This window comes from Lucilia sericata, unplaced genomic scaffold, assembly GCF_015586225.1.
Source record: "Lucilia sericata isolate MDLA Ls3-8-SP2 unplaced genomic scaffold, ASM1558622v1 Contig000212F_arrow, whole genome shotgun sequence".
NCBI lineage: Eukaryota > Metazoa > Arthropoda > Insecta > Diptera > Calliphoridae > Lucilia > Lucilia sericata.
In genome coordinates this window covers 121,689-135,254 of record NW_023994240.1, presented here as the reverse complement: position 1 = coordinate 135,254, position 13,566 = coordinate 121,689, and the positions used below count along the sequence as shown (strand labels likewise).

The following is a 13,566-nucleotide window of genomic DNA, read 5'->3' as shown; positions in this document are numbered from 1 at the left end:
TAGTATAAAAACTCGTTTTTGGTACAAAAACTCGATTTTGGTACAAAAACTCGTTTTTAGTATAAAAACTCGTTTTTAGTCTAAACACCAGTTTTTGGTTTTAAAAACAGGTTTTTATTATAAAAATTTGTATAAAAACTTGTTTTTAGTATAAATATTGGTTTTTACAACAAAAATTAGTTTTTATAGTTTTAGTATAACACAGATTTTTAGTATAAAAACCAGCTTTTAGTATACAAACTAGTTTAAAAACTGGTTTTTAGTACAAAATGTGGTCTTTAGCAATAAAAAGTGGTCTTTAGTAAAAAAACTCGTTTTTAGAACAAAATCAGGTTTTTAGCATAAAAACTAGTTTTTAGTATAAAAACTAGTTTTTAGTACAAAATCAGGTTTTTAGTATAAAAACTAATTTTTAGTATAAAAACTATAGAATTTTAAAACGGTATTTAGTACAAGAATGTTTTTTAGTATTAAAAGGAATTTTAGTATAAGATGCGTCAAAATATTTCATTTTTTTTTTTTTTCAAAAGCTAATTGACTTTTACAATCAATTAAATTTTAATAAATCACTTAGATTTCCAAAGCCCATTAAAAAATCTATTTTTTTTATCACGACCAATTAACTTAATTATTATTATTAACAATTTAAATTATAATATTGTAGAAAAAGATAATAATTATTTAGCAAAAATAACAAAAATTTTCATACACCATAATTATTATTAATTGTCAACAATTGTATAAAAAGTCTGAAAATAGATTTCAAACACAAATTCTAATTTAATTGTAGCCACCAAAAGCAACCGAACAAAATATCTACAAAATACAATTCAATAATAATAAAGAAAAAATCATGGAAAAAATCACAATTGTAAACATTATTGTACACACACACACACACAATAACAATAACAAATGTAACGAAATGTTGTCATTCATATTGTTAATTAATTGTGTTAATAAAACGTTTTTGAAATTTGTTTTCATTTATTATTAACTTTATTTTCATTGTAGATAATTGCATTATTATTTGAATAATAACAAAAAATAATTTTAATATTATTATTTTTAAATTATTTAGTCAATTAAGGGTGGCCAGATTTTTTCATTAGCAATTGTATTTTAGTATAAAAACCGGCTTAGTATAAAACTGGTTTTTAGTATAAAAGTGTAAAAAAGATAAATTTTTTGTATAAAAATATAATAGACTAGTTGTATACATTTAAAAAATTTATTAAGTTTTCACATTTTTAAGTATTTTCTCTTACAAAAAACCGGAAATTAACAAATTCACTTCAGAAGCTTCCCTACACATTGTTAACTTCTTTATACAAGCGTTACTATGCGTAAAACTAAATTTGGCGTAAAATAAATATTTTCTAAGAAATAAATAAAAAAAGTATTTGGTACTTATACTTTTTAAACACACACAAACTCCCAACAGTTGAACCATTAATTATGAGATCAAATTAATCAAAGTGGAAATCCTATTTACGTTTAAATTGTGGTAAATTTAACAAAAAGAAAGAAAGCAACAAAACTTTTTTTCACATACAACACAAAGGTGACATTTCCTACTTGCTTTTCTCTACTTTTCCTTTTATTCTCTACCCAAATGTGTGAGTGTATTCATTAGGGCGTATGATGATTATACATTTCAGTTGACAAAAATATTAATCATACGTTTAGGTGAACTTGTGTGCTTTCAACTTAAATTCAAGCAAATTAATGTGCCATGAATGTTAAAATTCAAATTAAAATTAAATAAAAAATAAAACTCTTAAATAAGTATTTGTGAAGGTAGACGCAGAAGTAAAAACAAATTTAATTACTGTGTTAATTTAACATTAAGTGTTAAATGGGTAAAAAGAAGAGTAACACAGCAATTAATACAATTCTTTTTTTTAATGGTTTTTTAGCATTACTTCTGCAGCAGGCATGGAAAATTGAGTGTTATTTTACTTATTTTAGAACTTTTTGACTTCGAAAAATATCACAGTACTCCCAAGATATATTAAGTATTTTAGTCTATTAGCTTGACCGTCGATAAGTCCATCAAGAGAAAGAAAAAGTTGACTAGTTAGCAGACTAGTTAACAGTCAATAGATTGATCGATAGACTAATCCATAGAGTGGACAATAGACTAGTCAACAGGGTCAACAGAGTAGTCAATATACTAGTCAATAGATTTATTGTAAGACTTGACTGCAGACTGGTCGTTAGCCTAGTCAGTAGACCGGTCGATAGACTAATGTATAGACTGGTCAATGAACTGGTCGATAGACTAGTCAATGAACTGGTCATTAGAACTGGTCGATAGACTGGTCGATAGACTGTTCGATGAACTGGTCGATAAACTATTGCAAATACTGGACGATAGAGTAGTCAATGAACTGGTCGATAGACTAAATAAATAGACTGGTCGTTAGACTAGTCAATAGACTGGTCGATAGACTAGTCAACAGACAGGTCGTTAGAGCAGTTAATAGACTATTCGATAGACTAATCAATAGACTGGTTGATGGACTAGTCATTAAACTGGTGGACTAGTCAACAGACTGATCGATAGACTAGTCAATAGACTGGTCGATAGATTGGTAAATATACTGGTCGATAGACTAATCAGCTGACTGGACGTTAGACTAGTCAATAGACTAATGAATAGACTGGTCGAAAGACTAGTCAATTGACTGGTCGATAGACAAGGGCATAGACTGGTCGATAAATGGACTGGTCGACAGACTAATCAATGAACTGGTCGATAGACTAATCAATAGACTGTCGAAAGACCAGTCAATATACTGGTCGTTAGACTAGTCAACAGACTGATCGTTAGACCAGTCAATAGACTGGTCGATAGACTAGCCAACAGATTGATCGATAAATTAGTCAATAGACTTGTCCATAGACTAGTCAATGGACTGATCGATAGACTAGTCAATAGATTGGTGGGTAGACTACTCAATAGACTGGTCGATAGACTAGTCAACAGACTGATCGGTAGAGTAGTCAATAGACTGGTCAATAAACTGATCGATAGATTAGTGCATAAACTGGTCGGTAGACTAGTCAACAGACTGGTCGATAGACTAATCAATGAACTGGTCGATAGACTGGTCAAGCGCCTATTCAATAGACTGGTCGATAGACTAGTGCACAGACTAATCAATGAACTGGTCAATAGACTAGTGCATATACTAGTCGATAGACTAGTGCATAGACTAGTCGATAGACTAGTACATAGACTAGTACATAGACTAGTGCGTTGACTAGTCGATAGACTAGTCAATATACTGGTCGATAGAGTAGTCAATAGAGTAGTGAATAAACTGATCGATAGACTACTCAAAAGACTTGTCGTTATTTTGATTGACTAGTCAATAGCCTAACAAAGGTACTAGTCAACAGATAGTCTACTCTATAGACTAGTCAATAGACTAGTCTATAGACTTGTATATAGACCTGTCCATAGGTTAGTCAAAAGACTAGTCCATAGACTAGTTAATAGACTAACTTATTTACTCTTAACCAGATTCATAAAAAAAACTTCAAAAATAAGTTAAGTACTTTTAATCCTAAAAAGGTACTTGTTTTTGGGAAAAATTTAGTACCATTTAAAAATTAAAATTTTCCATGCCTGTTCTGCAGTATAGAGAAACATTATTATAATTTATTTAAAATACTGCCTTTAAGACACATTAATTTTGCACTCTTTCCCCTTTCATTCCCTATAACAATTTTATTTAATTATATAATGTTTGAATATTTAACTTTGTTTGTTTAAAGGAGCCATAAAAATAAAATAAACACTTTTCAAATTTAGCTTTATTAGACTTTTTTTCTGCATTATTTTCACATCCCCAACCATGTACCCTCACGTTTTAGACGTTTTACTTAACAAACCATCCTTTGTATTTGACTTGTCATGAAGTTCGTTTATGTGTTTGTTTCAAACCCTTTTCTTTTTTTGTCATTAAACATTGATTTTGTTTCAACACGCTCTCTATGCAGAGTGTTTAAATAAAGTTTTAAACTAAATTAACTTGTTATTTATTGGTTTATTATTAGTTTTCTTTAATAGTTTGTAAGTTGTTATTTTTGTAATTTTAAGTAAAGAATTTTAAAATACAAAAGTTTGTCTTGAAAGTTATTAGAAAAACAGTTTTGACCTTCAAAAAAAAGTTTTATTTATAATGAATTGAAATTTAACGAGATTTTTTCTAGGAGGAGGGGGATTAATATGATTTAAATATATATGCCACTGCTTCTTGAAAATTTTGTAGGAATTTTAAACGTGTGTAGACTTTTTTCCAACGAATCATTAAAAGCAATTTGAGAAAATTTTCATATGAAATTCTTGAAGTGAATTTTTTACATTATTTTTATAATTTTATTTTAATGTGAGAATTTTCACAGAATTTTGTTTTGTGAATCTTATAAATAAAACAGTTGGGTTAATGAGTGACTGATTTATCATCGCTTAGCTGATACTACTTAGAATCATGAAAATTTAATACTAAGCAGGTATTTTTTAGAATTTCTAAAAACGTTTAAAACAAAGCAAATGGGTCTTTCTAAATTTTTTATATTTTTTAATTTTAACCATAACCAGATGACATCTCGAAGTAGAAGAAAGATATGTCAGATGGCATACAACATTTTTTAAATTACGTTGTCTTGGCGCTTTTATAACGTCTTAAAAGGGCCAAAAATTGCATTTTTTCGAATTTCGATATCTCGAGTTCCAGATGTGATGGAGAAATTATGGGATCAGATTCGAATCCTTTAAAGTATAACATGGTCTCAGCGTTTCGATTTTTTTCAAATTTTGTCGGCCTGTGTAATCTATACAGGGGAAATTTTGGTACTTTTCCGTCCTTCGATTGGTACTTTTTGAGTTTTCTATAAAATAGATTTTTAGTACTTTTTCGTTCTTCCATAGCTACGTTTTGAGTTTAATATTGAATCTTTAACCGTGAAACTAAACATTCAGGGTCTTGAGTAAATTAGAATCCTTATAAAGGGAATTTTTGATACTTTTTCATTCTCTAACAAGGAAGATCTAATTAAACTTCAGTTTGTTGAGTGAATAAAAATCCATGAAATGGTATTTTCTGGTACCTTTTTCGTTTCTAAATTGGTACTTTTTTAGTGTTAGATAATATTGAACTTAGTAAATGAGAATCTATCAAGAGGACCTTTTTTTACTTTTTCTTTATTCTGGTACTTTTTGAGTTTCTTTTAATATTGAACCTAGAAAAATAAAATTAAACAATCAGTGAATGGAAATCTGTACACAGAGGCAAAAGGATATATACACGCCTGGTACCAAATTGACAACAAAGAGTTTATAATTTTTCAATAACATCCGTTGTGAAAGTATATAAATATGTACGGCAACACTATATAATGTTGACAACGTTGCGTTGTCATGTTTGGATGGATAAAGTATGAAATGGAATTAATTATAAAAGCGAGCTCTTTGGTACTTTTTTGGTATTCAACTGGTACTTTTTGATTTTTTTTCAATATTGATCCTAGAAACATATAATCAGACATATGATCCTATATGTCATATATGATGGAATGAAAATCTATAAGAGGGAATTCTTTGGTACTTTGTTATACTTCAACTGGTACATTTGATTTTTTTATGAAATTTTCTGATGTTGTCTTGGATGTGTTCTTATATCTCCGTTATTTATAGATGGATTTTGCTGATTTTAAATAGGAAACTTCTCGAAAGTATATCTGACAGAATTCTTATAGATTTGGATACCGTAGATACCTGGGGTCTTCAGAAAATTGATTTCAACAGACACACAGACGGACAGACAGACACACAGACGGACAGACAGACAGACAGACAGACAGACAGACAGACAGACGGACAGACAGACGCACAACACAGAACAGACAGACATCGCTTAATCGACTCCGCTATCTATAAGGATCCAGAATATATATAAAGAATATATAAGATCGGAAAATTATATTGTGGAATGACAAACGTATATATACCCTTCTCACGAAGGTCAGAAATTATATAGCTCTACTACTTGGACATTTACTGCAAGACACAAAGGGCCATTGTTGAGTCTCACCCCATGTTTGATAAGGACTACCTGACAGGTGGTCAAATTCAAAAGAGTTTTTGATTTCATGGTGGCCTACTTTGATACCCTACAGCTCTTACTATATTTTAACAGAGAATTCAAAAGTTAAATATTTAAAAAAAACTAAGGTCTTTGGCTATAATTACTATATAGATGGTTTTGCAACCAGATCAAAACTTTAGAGTTTTGAGTAAAAATTAATTAATATTACTATTATTATTAAATGTTTAAAAACTAATTATGCAAATTCAATGTCTATTAAAGTTTAATGAATCTACATGAAACTAACAGCAACTAAATTTCTGTTAGTTTCATAATAATTTCTTGTAACTAAAGTTTAGCTTATAGTTTTCAGGGAAAATATAAAAATTAAATTTAAATATTTCTTAATATTCTAGACATTTAAGGGGTTAAGACTAGCAAACTATGTTATGTATTAATACACTCTCAAACACACACATACATATATATACACAAACACAAAAACTGAGGTCGTGCCACAAACTTTATGGACAAATTGCAATCAAAAAGTTTTGCAACACTTTCGTTTTTCATTATGTTCTTGCTGTTTGTGTAGATGTTGTTGCTGCTGTTGTTGTAGCAGTTGGGGTTTGGTTTTCATTGTAATTTTTTTTTTTATTTCATTTCAATTCTATATTTTTACAGATTTTCTGTGTTTTTAATTGCCCTCACTCAAGCACACAAACACAAAACTATTCTTACCATAGACAACATACATACATAAGTATGTATGTATGTATAGGTATTTATTGAAAGTTGTAGAAATTGAAAAATTTAACAAAAAATATATATTTAACTATTTATTTTCTTAGCTTTAAGCAAACTAAAAAACTGAACATTTTTTGAAAAGTTATGAGTCTGTGTAAGTGAAAACATTTCACTGCAATTGTAATAGAAATTCAAAATTGTTGGTTTCCTTGAATTGTTGTAACTTAGGAAGGCAACATACAGGCCGTGTATTTAAAAACACAAACAGAAAATTATCACAGGAAAAAAGTTAGTCCTTTTAGTTTTATTTTTTTAGAAGATAAAGTAAAATAGTAAATTTTCTAAAGAAAGTTTTTTTTTCAGTTTTGTTAAAAGAATTTGTTATTTGTGCAAAAAAACCTTTTAAAAAAGCAGCTATGCAAGGACTATAAAAGTTAGTATTATTGTTGTTATTACTTATACGTGTTACATTGTTGTTATTGTCAAAGCAGCACAAATCCAAAACTGCTTTGACATACAAAAAAAATTACAAATAATAGCAAACAACAGCAATAACAACACCAATAAAACTGTAAAGAAACTAAAATAGAAAAACGCCAACAACAAAATAACGCAATTTTCCATTTTAAGTCTTACATAAGAAGATATTTCTCGTTGTCGTCGTTTTTAGCATAGACAAATAATTTCTACTCCAAAACAACAAGAAACCATCTAAAAAAAAAACAACAACAAAATATAACTCTAACTCACACACAAACACTCTTACACACTCTATAGTAGAGAATTTGCAAATAGAAAAAGTAAAATTAGGTTGCTTTTAAATAGCAAAATCCAAACAAAATCACTCACACACTCATACACACTCTGTCACACAACCAAACAACGAAAAAAAAAACAAGATTTAGTTGATAATTTTCACTTTTCAAAACAGATTTTCCTTTTAATACCTCGTTTTTAAACTTGTTTTCTTTGCTTTCGTTAAAACTTTAATATTTTTTTTTTTTTTTGTTTTTCCTTGTTTTTCAAAAAACAAAATTTCACTTTTTGTTATTGTTGTTGTTATAATATTTTCTGTTAAAGGCTTTCGTAATAATATTTAACATTACACAAAATTTTCACAATTTTTGCTTTAATTCTTTCTTTTTTTGAATCTTAACTTTCACCTTTTAATTTCTTTAAATATTTTCTTATTTTTAATTTATTTTTTTTTTATTAAATCTTTTAAATTTCTTTCAAATTTAATTTTTTTTTATTTTTCTCTATAAATTTTTTTCCAACTTTCATCATAATTTCAAATTTTTTTTTCTTGCTTTCATTTTCAATTTTTTTTTCAATGTAATAGAAGAGGATGCGCACGTGTTTGTGTAGTTTAGTTAACACCTTTTCGTACCGTCTTTAAATGAGTCCTATTTCATACTAAAATCATGCAATGCAGCATCTTGTACGTTACACCAGCCACGAAACGAGCAGCAAAAAGCAATGGCAGCAGCAGCACATTAGTTTTAACACTAGCAAAAACAACAAAACACACAAAAGCAATAACAAAAACACATTCACAGCAAAGCAACGGTACAAAAAATGTATTTAAATGTTGTTTATTATTATGCTCCCACTCTTTAACAGCAAAAAGTCACTCTCTCTCTCTTTAACAAACACAATATAAAACAAAAAGCTTTCCGTTTCCTGTTAAAGTTCGTAAAATTCTTACTCTCATAATGTTATGCCCCGCATATTATGTCTTAACGTTAGTGTTTGTTCTTGTTATTTGTGTAAATTTGTTATTCGTGCATTATGCACGAATGTATTTTAAACGTACACATACTCATTTACTGCCTCCCTTTACAATCATGTGACTTTCAAGGATAAATAATCATTAGTAGAGTGAAAAGAGCTTGGAAAAAAAACCACACAAACACACTCACGCAAATTCAAATACAAATGTACTTACATAAATACATGCACAGACTTGCAGAAACGACACAGACACGCCAGCTAAACACACAAACCATATTCTGTCTAAACTATGAAACAGGGGTCTGAGAGTATGAAAGATTATTACTCAATTGTCTGTTTTTAATCTCATCTCAGATCTCGTCTACATTAGGTCAAAGTTCGTGAAAACTCCAAACAAAGCTCCAAACCTCTAATTTAAGCCCCTAATCCTTACTACAGATATTGACATTTTAATTATAGTGTTGTTTCTAGTTCTGTTCTAGTTCTGTTCTAGTTGTTCTAGTTCGTTCTAGTTCTGTTCTAGTTCTGTTCTAGTTTCTGTTCTAGTTCTGTTCTAAGTTCTGTTCTAGTTCTGTTCTAGTCTTTCTAGTTCTGTTCTAGTTCTGTTCTAGTTGTTTCTAGTTCTGTTCTAGTTATGTTCTAGTTCTGTTCTAGTTCTGTTCTAGTTCTGTTCTTCTAGTTCTGTTCTAGTTCTGTTCTAGTTCTGTTCTAGTTCTGTTCTAGTTCTGTTCTAGTTCTGTTCTAGTTCTGTTCTAGTTCTGTTCTAGTTCTGTTCTAGTCTGTTCTAGTTCTGTTTCTAGTTCTGTTCTAGTTCTGTTCTAGTTCTGTTCTAGTTCTGTTCTGTTCTGTTCTAGTTCTGTTCTAGTTCTGTTCTAGTTCTGTTCTAGTTCTGTTCTAGTTCTGTTCTAGTTCTGTTCTAGTTCTGTTCTAGTTCTGTTCTGTTCTGTTCTAGTTCTGTTCTAGTTCTGTTCTAGTTCTGTTTCTAGTTCTGTTCTAGTTCTGTTCTAGTTCTGTTCTAGTTCTGTTCTAGTTCTGTTCTAGTTCTGTTCTAGTTCTGTTCTAGTTCTGTTCTAGTTCTGTTCTAGTCTGTTCTAGTTCTGTTGTAGTTCTGTTCTAGTTCTGTTCTGTTCTAGTCTAGTTCTGTTCTAGCTATGTTCTCTTTTTGTTCCTCCATATCCACTGTATCGCTATTTGACACTATGTGTTAATATGTACATACATATGGGTGCCTTTTTTTACAATGTTTTATTATTTTTATTTTGTATGTAACGTAACGAAAGGATGCTCTGTTAAATATTTGTGTTTGTATTTGGCTAGAGAAAGAGTAGGTGTGTCTTGCAATGTTAGCCCACGCACATTAAAAACAAAAATAAAGAAATAAACATAACAACAGAAAAAACATTATAAGCTTAATACATTAATAATCACATGTTCTTAAAATTGTGTAAAAGAAATAAACACAATACAAATATAAACTGCGCATATAACAGCAATAGAGAAGACAAATGAGAGAGAGTAGGCACGAGAGAAAATAATGGTTTTTCAAAAACAATAACAGCAATAGAGTAGAGTGGTAATTTAGCATGGGTACATACAAATACTCTCATAAGAAGAGTCTTAAAATTTGATTAAAAAGCTTTGTTACTTAGATACAAAATATCCTTTTATAAAACTGTTATTTAGAATAAAAAACAGCTGTTTTCTAGCATTAAATTCTTATGTTTGTTTACAATTTTAATGTTGTTATTATTGTTTTCCTTTGATGTTATTGTTTTATTATTGTAATAGCTATTTGTATTAAACTACAATAGCCATGAAATGAATTTTTCTCCAGATTTTAAAACAAAATTTTATTTTTCTAATACGCCATTTTGTAGGAGTTACAACGATGATCGAATTGAGAATTTATGTTATGGAGTTTGTTTTTGTTTCTCTATTTAACGGTTTTGTTTGTGCAGCGGTATGTGATTAATTTTCTTCTTACTGCATTTGCAACAATAAAAAACATACAACAAACAAAAAAGGCCAACAAAACATAACAACTTAAGAGAAAGAGAGAGTCAAGTTAGTTTTGTTGTGGTTTTGTTGTTGTTGTTTTTTTTTATTTTTTATTAATTGTTACGCCCTATTGACATAGTGAACTAAATATTTATATGTTTGTTGTTAGTGTGCGTGTGTGTATTTGCATGAGTGTGTTGTTTGTGAAAGTGTGTTTTGCTGTAAGCTTCTGTATTTGTTTGTGTATGTTATAGTTTTCATGGCATTTTTTGTTGTAATTTCAAGGAATTATTTGTTTGTATTTTAAAATTCAATGTTTTTTTTTTTTCGTTTTGAAGCGTTTTTTTTTTTTTTTTTTTGTTGTTGCTTATAAATTTTCACAGTAAAACAAAGCAAGTTTGTTTTGTTTTTATTTACTAGTGTATGACCACGGGCAATTTGCAGTTGTTTTTTTCTCTCTTGTTGTTAAGTTTTCCCTTTTTGCGTTTTAGCCTAAAGGCTGCCATGTTTTTTTAATCGCTTTAAGTCATAAAACTAAAGAGAAATAATAAAACTGCAGCGATTTGTTGGGCTCTCATGAATTTAAATGAATAAATATGCTGCTTTGTACAACGACATCTAAAGGAATAAAAACATTTCATTCTTATGCCGGCTAATGAAGTAGGGGTAGGGGTTGCAACAAAACAAAAACAAAGTAAATCATATACATTTATAATGGCTTAAATTATCTACATAAAATTTGTATTTTATGTATTCAAAATTATAAGTAAAATATGTATCTTAAATTCCTCTCTTTTTATTTAACCCTCTATATACATATGTACATATCTAAATTCTAGCTTAAAACCCCAAAATCTAAAATAAATTCCACATACCAAACATAAATATTTTTACTCCTTATTGACCAACTGACAATAATTCTCTACCACCGCACAACAAAGTTATTTATACACAACAACAGCAACAATACACATAAACAATAGCCAAGAAGAAGAACAAACCAATTGCTAGAATAATAACATAACTATTTCGTAATTAACTTGTTTATCTAGAATGATTTATTATGAGCTGAACAGGGTACGGTAACGGAAATGCTATAATATGTATTAGACAAAAAGACAACGGAACCAGAAAAAAAGCAATAAAGTAATGAAAATTAATATTAATATATTATGGAAAATCTATGTTTTCCGCTAATATTGTTTCTACTCTAATCTAATACATATTTGCTTATAAACATGACGGATTCAGTCAGATGTAAGACTTAGAGATAATTAATTTAATTTACTATGAAGAAACACATTTGAATTTATAGAAAGTGATGATGAAGTTGATTCTAGTTCAGTTCTAGTTCAGTTCTAAACTTGTACAATCCACAATAGTTGTTGCCGTCGTCGCTACTCCCTTCATGATTAGTTTGTAAATTTGTTCCCTAACTTTGCCCCGGTTTACTTGTCTAAGGTCTATGTTGTATCGATTTGTTGGTTTTGTAATAGTTGTTTTATTTGTGTTGTTGTTGCTGTTGTTTAGCTGTTGGTTTTGTACCAGTGTCAAAGTGTGAGTGAATGCAACACTTTGTTTTGCATGTATGTGTGCGTGTGTTTGTTGGCTCTATGTATATTATTTTGTTGCACATTGTATGTGCATTTCGAAATCTGACCTTCTTGTGGAGCTACTTAAACATTTGGTTCAGATTACACATGCATACAGGCCAAAAACGTTTTATTGCCATGAAAATCAACTGTGTAGCAACTGGTTCTTATAACCAAAAAACCACAATAAGAACATGAGTTATACACGGAGAGTAGTCTGAAATAGATAGTAAAGAATTTTGTTACATTGAAAGCGGAACTATTAATACAAAACAAAGGGAATTAGCTGAAAATGTACTCTGAATCATATGTATGTATATTTACTTACAAATTGATTCACGCAACCTGATTTATTTATTTAATTTACTGTTCAGATACTGTGATAGACCCAAATTATCATTGATATTTTTCTTTGCGTGTATCAATTTTAATTCAACTGCTTATTTCAATATGGATGTAGTACCATTACGAATGACTCTAGTATACGAGTAATACAAACTGTAATGTAAAACTCATTTGCATTTATTTAACTTCAAAATGCATTATAATTCTGTACACATTTTATTTGATGTATGAGTGTTTTTCTGTCTCTCTTTCTATGCGTGACTGTCTGTGTGAGTTCATACCCTGCAAGTTGGGGGTGCTGTCCAGAAATTGTATTCTCCTCATAGAGGTACAGTGGAGAAAAAAGTTTAAAATCCCTCTTCTGACTACGTAGAGGGCTATGAAATGACCTTTAACTTCCACTTAACTGTAAACACGAAACAACTAATAGTTAAACATTTAAGAATATACTGACTTAATTTGTTACCTTGTAAAATTGTTGGGTTTAAAACATGTGTAAATTTGAGTCTAAACTTGTATGTATAAATGTATTTCTGTGTGCGATTATAAATATACATTATTTGTTCTGTAAACAGTTTTCTAGTAAATTTACATTTCAAAAGCAAATGTAAACATTCACTTTAAACACACTGGTTCATTCATTTTTCGTTAAAAGTTACAAAACACTTCTCTCAGGACGTACATTCATACATAGAATTGGACACAATGTATTTTTGTTCGGTCATAATTTGCTTGTGAATATTCATTCATTCATCCATTTGTTTCATTTCGTTTCATTCGTTCACATTATAATTGAAACTTAAAGAATACTAATGACTCTCTGTAGTAAATTAGTTAGTTAAAGTTAAATTAACATTATATTACATTACATTATTTTCGTTTTATATATATTATTGTATATTGTTTATATCTGAATTATTAATGCCTGAAAGGAAATTTAGAACAGCACTGTTTTAAACTTAGAAGTAGAATAAAAAACTAGAACAGAACTAGAACAGAACTAGAACAGAACTAGAACAGAACTAGAACAGAACTAGAACAGAACTAGAACA

The 13,566-nt window shown here is 29.3% G+C and overlaps 1 long non-coding RNA gene across 1 annotated transcript in view; it reads right to left on the bottom strand.

Moving 5' to 3' along the window:
• LOC119602162 overlaps positions 1–7,847 on the bottom strand; it is a 126,580-nt gene extending 118,733 nt beyond the window's left edge. The window contains exon 1 of the long non-coding RNA XR_005231311.1: positions 7,793–7,847. This is a non-coding gene — a long non-coding RNA (uncharacterized LOC119602162). The remainder of the gene's footprint in view (positions 1–7,792) is intronic.
• Positions 7,848–13,566: the final 5,719 nt, after the last annotated feature.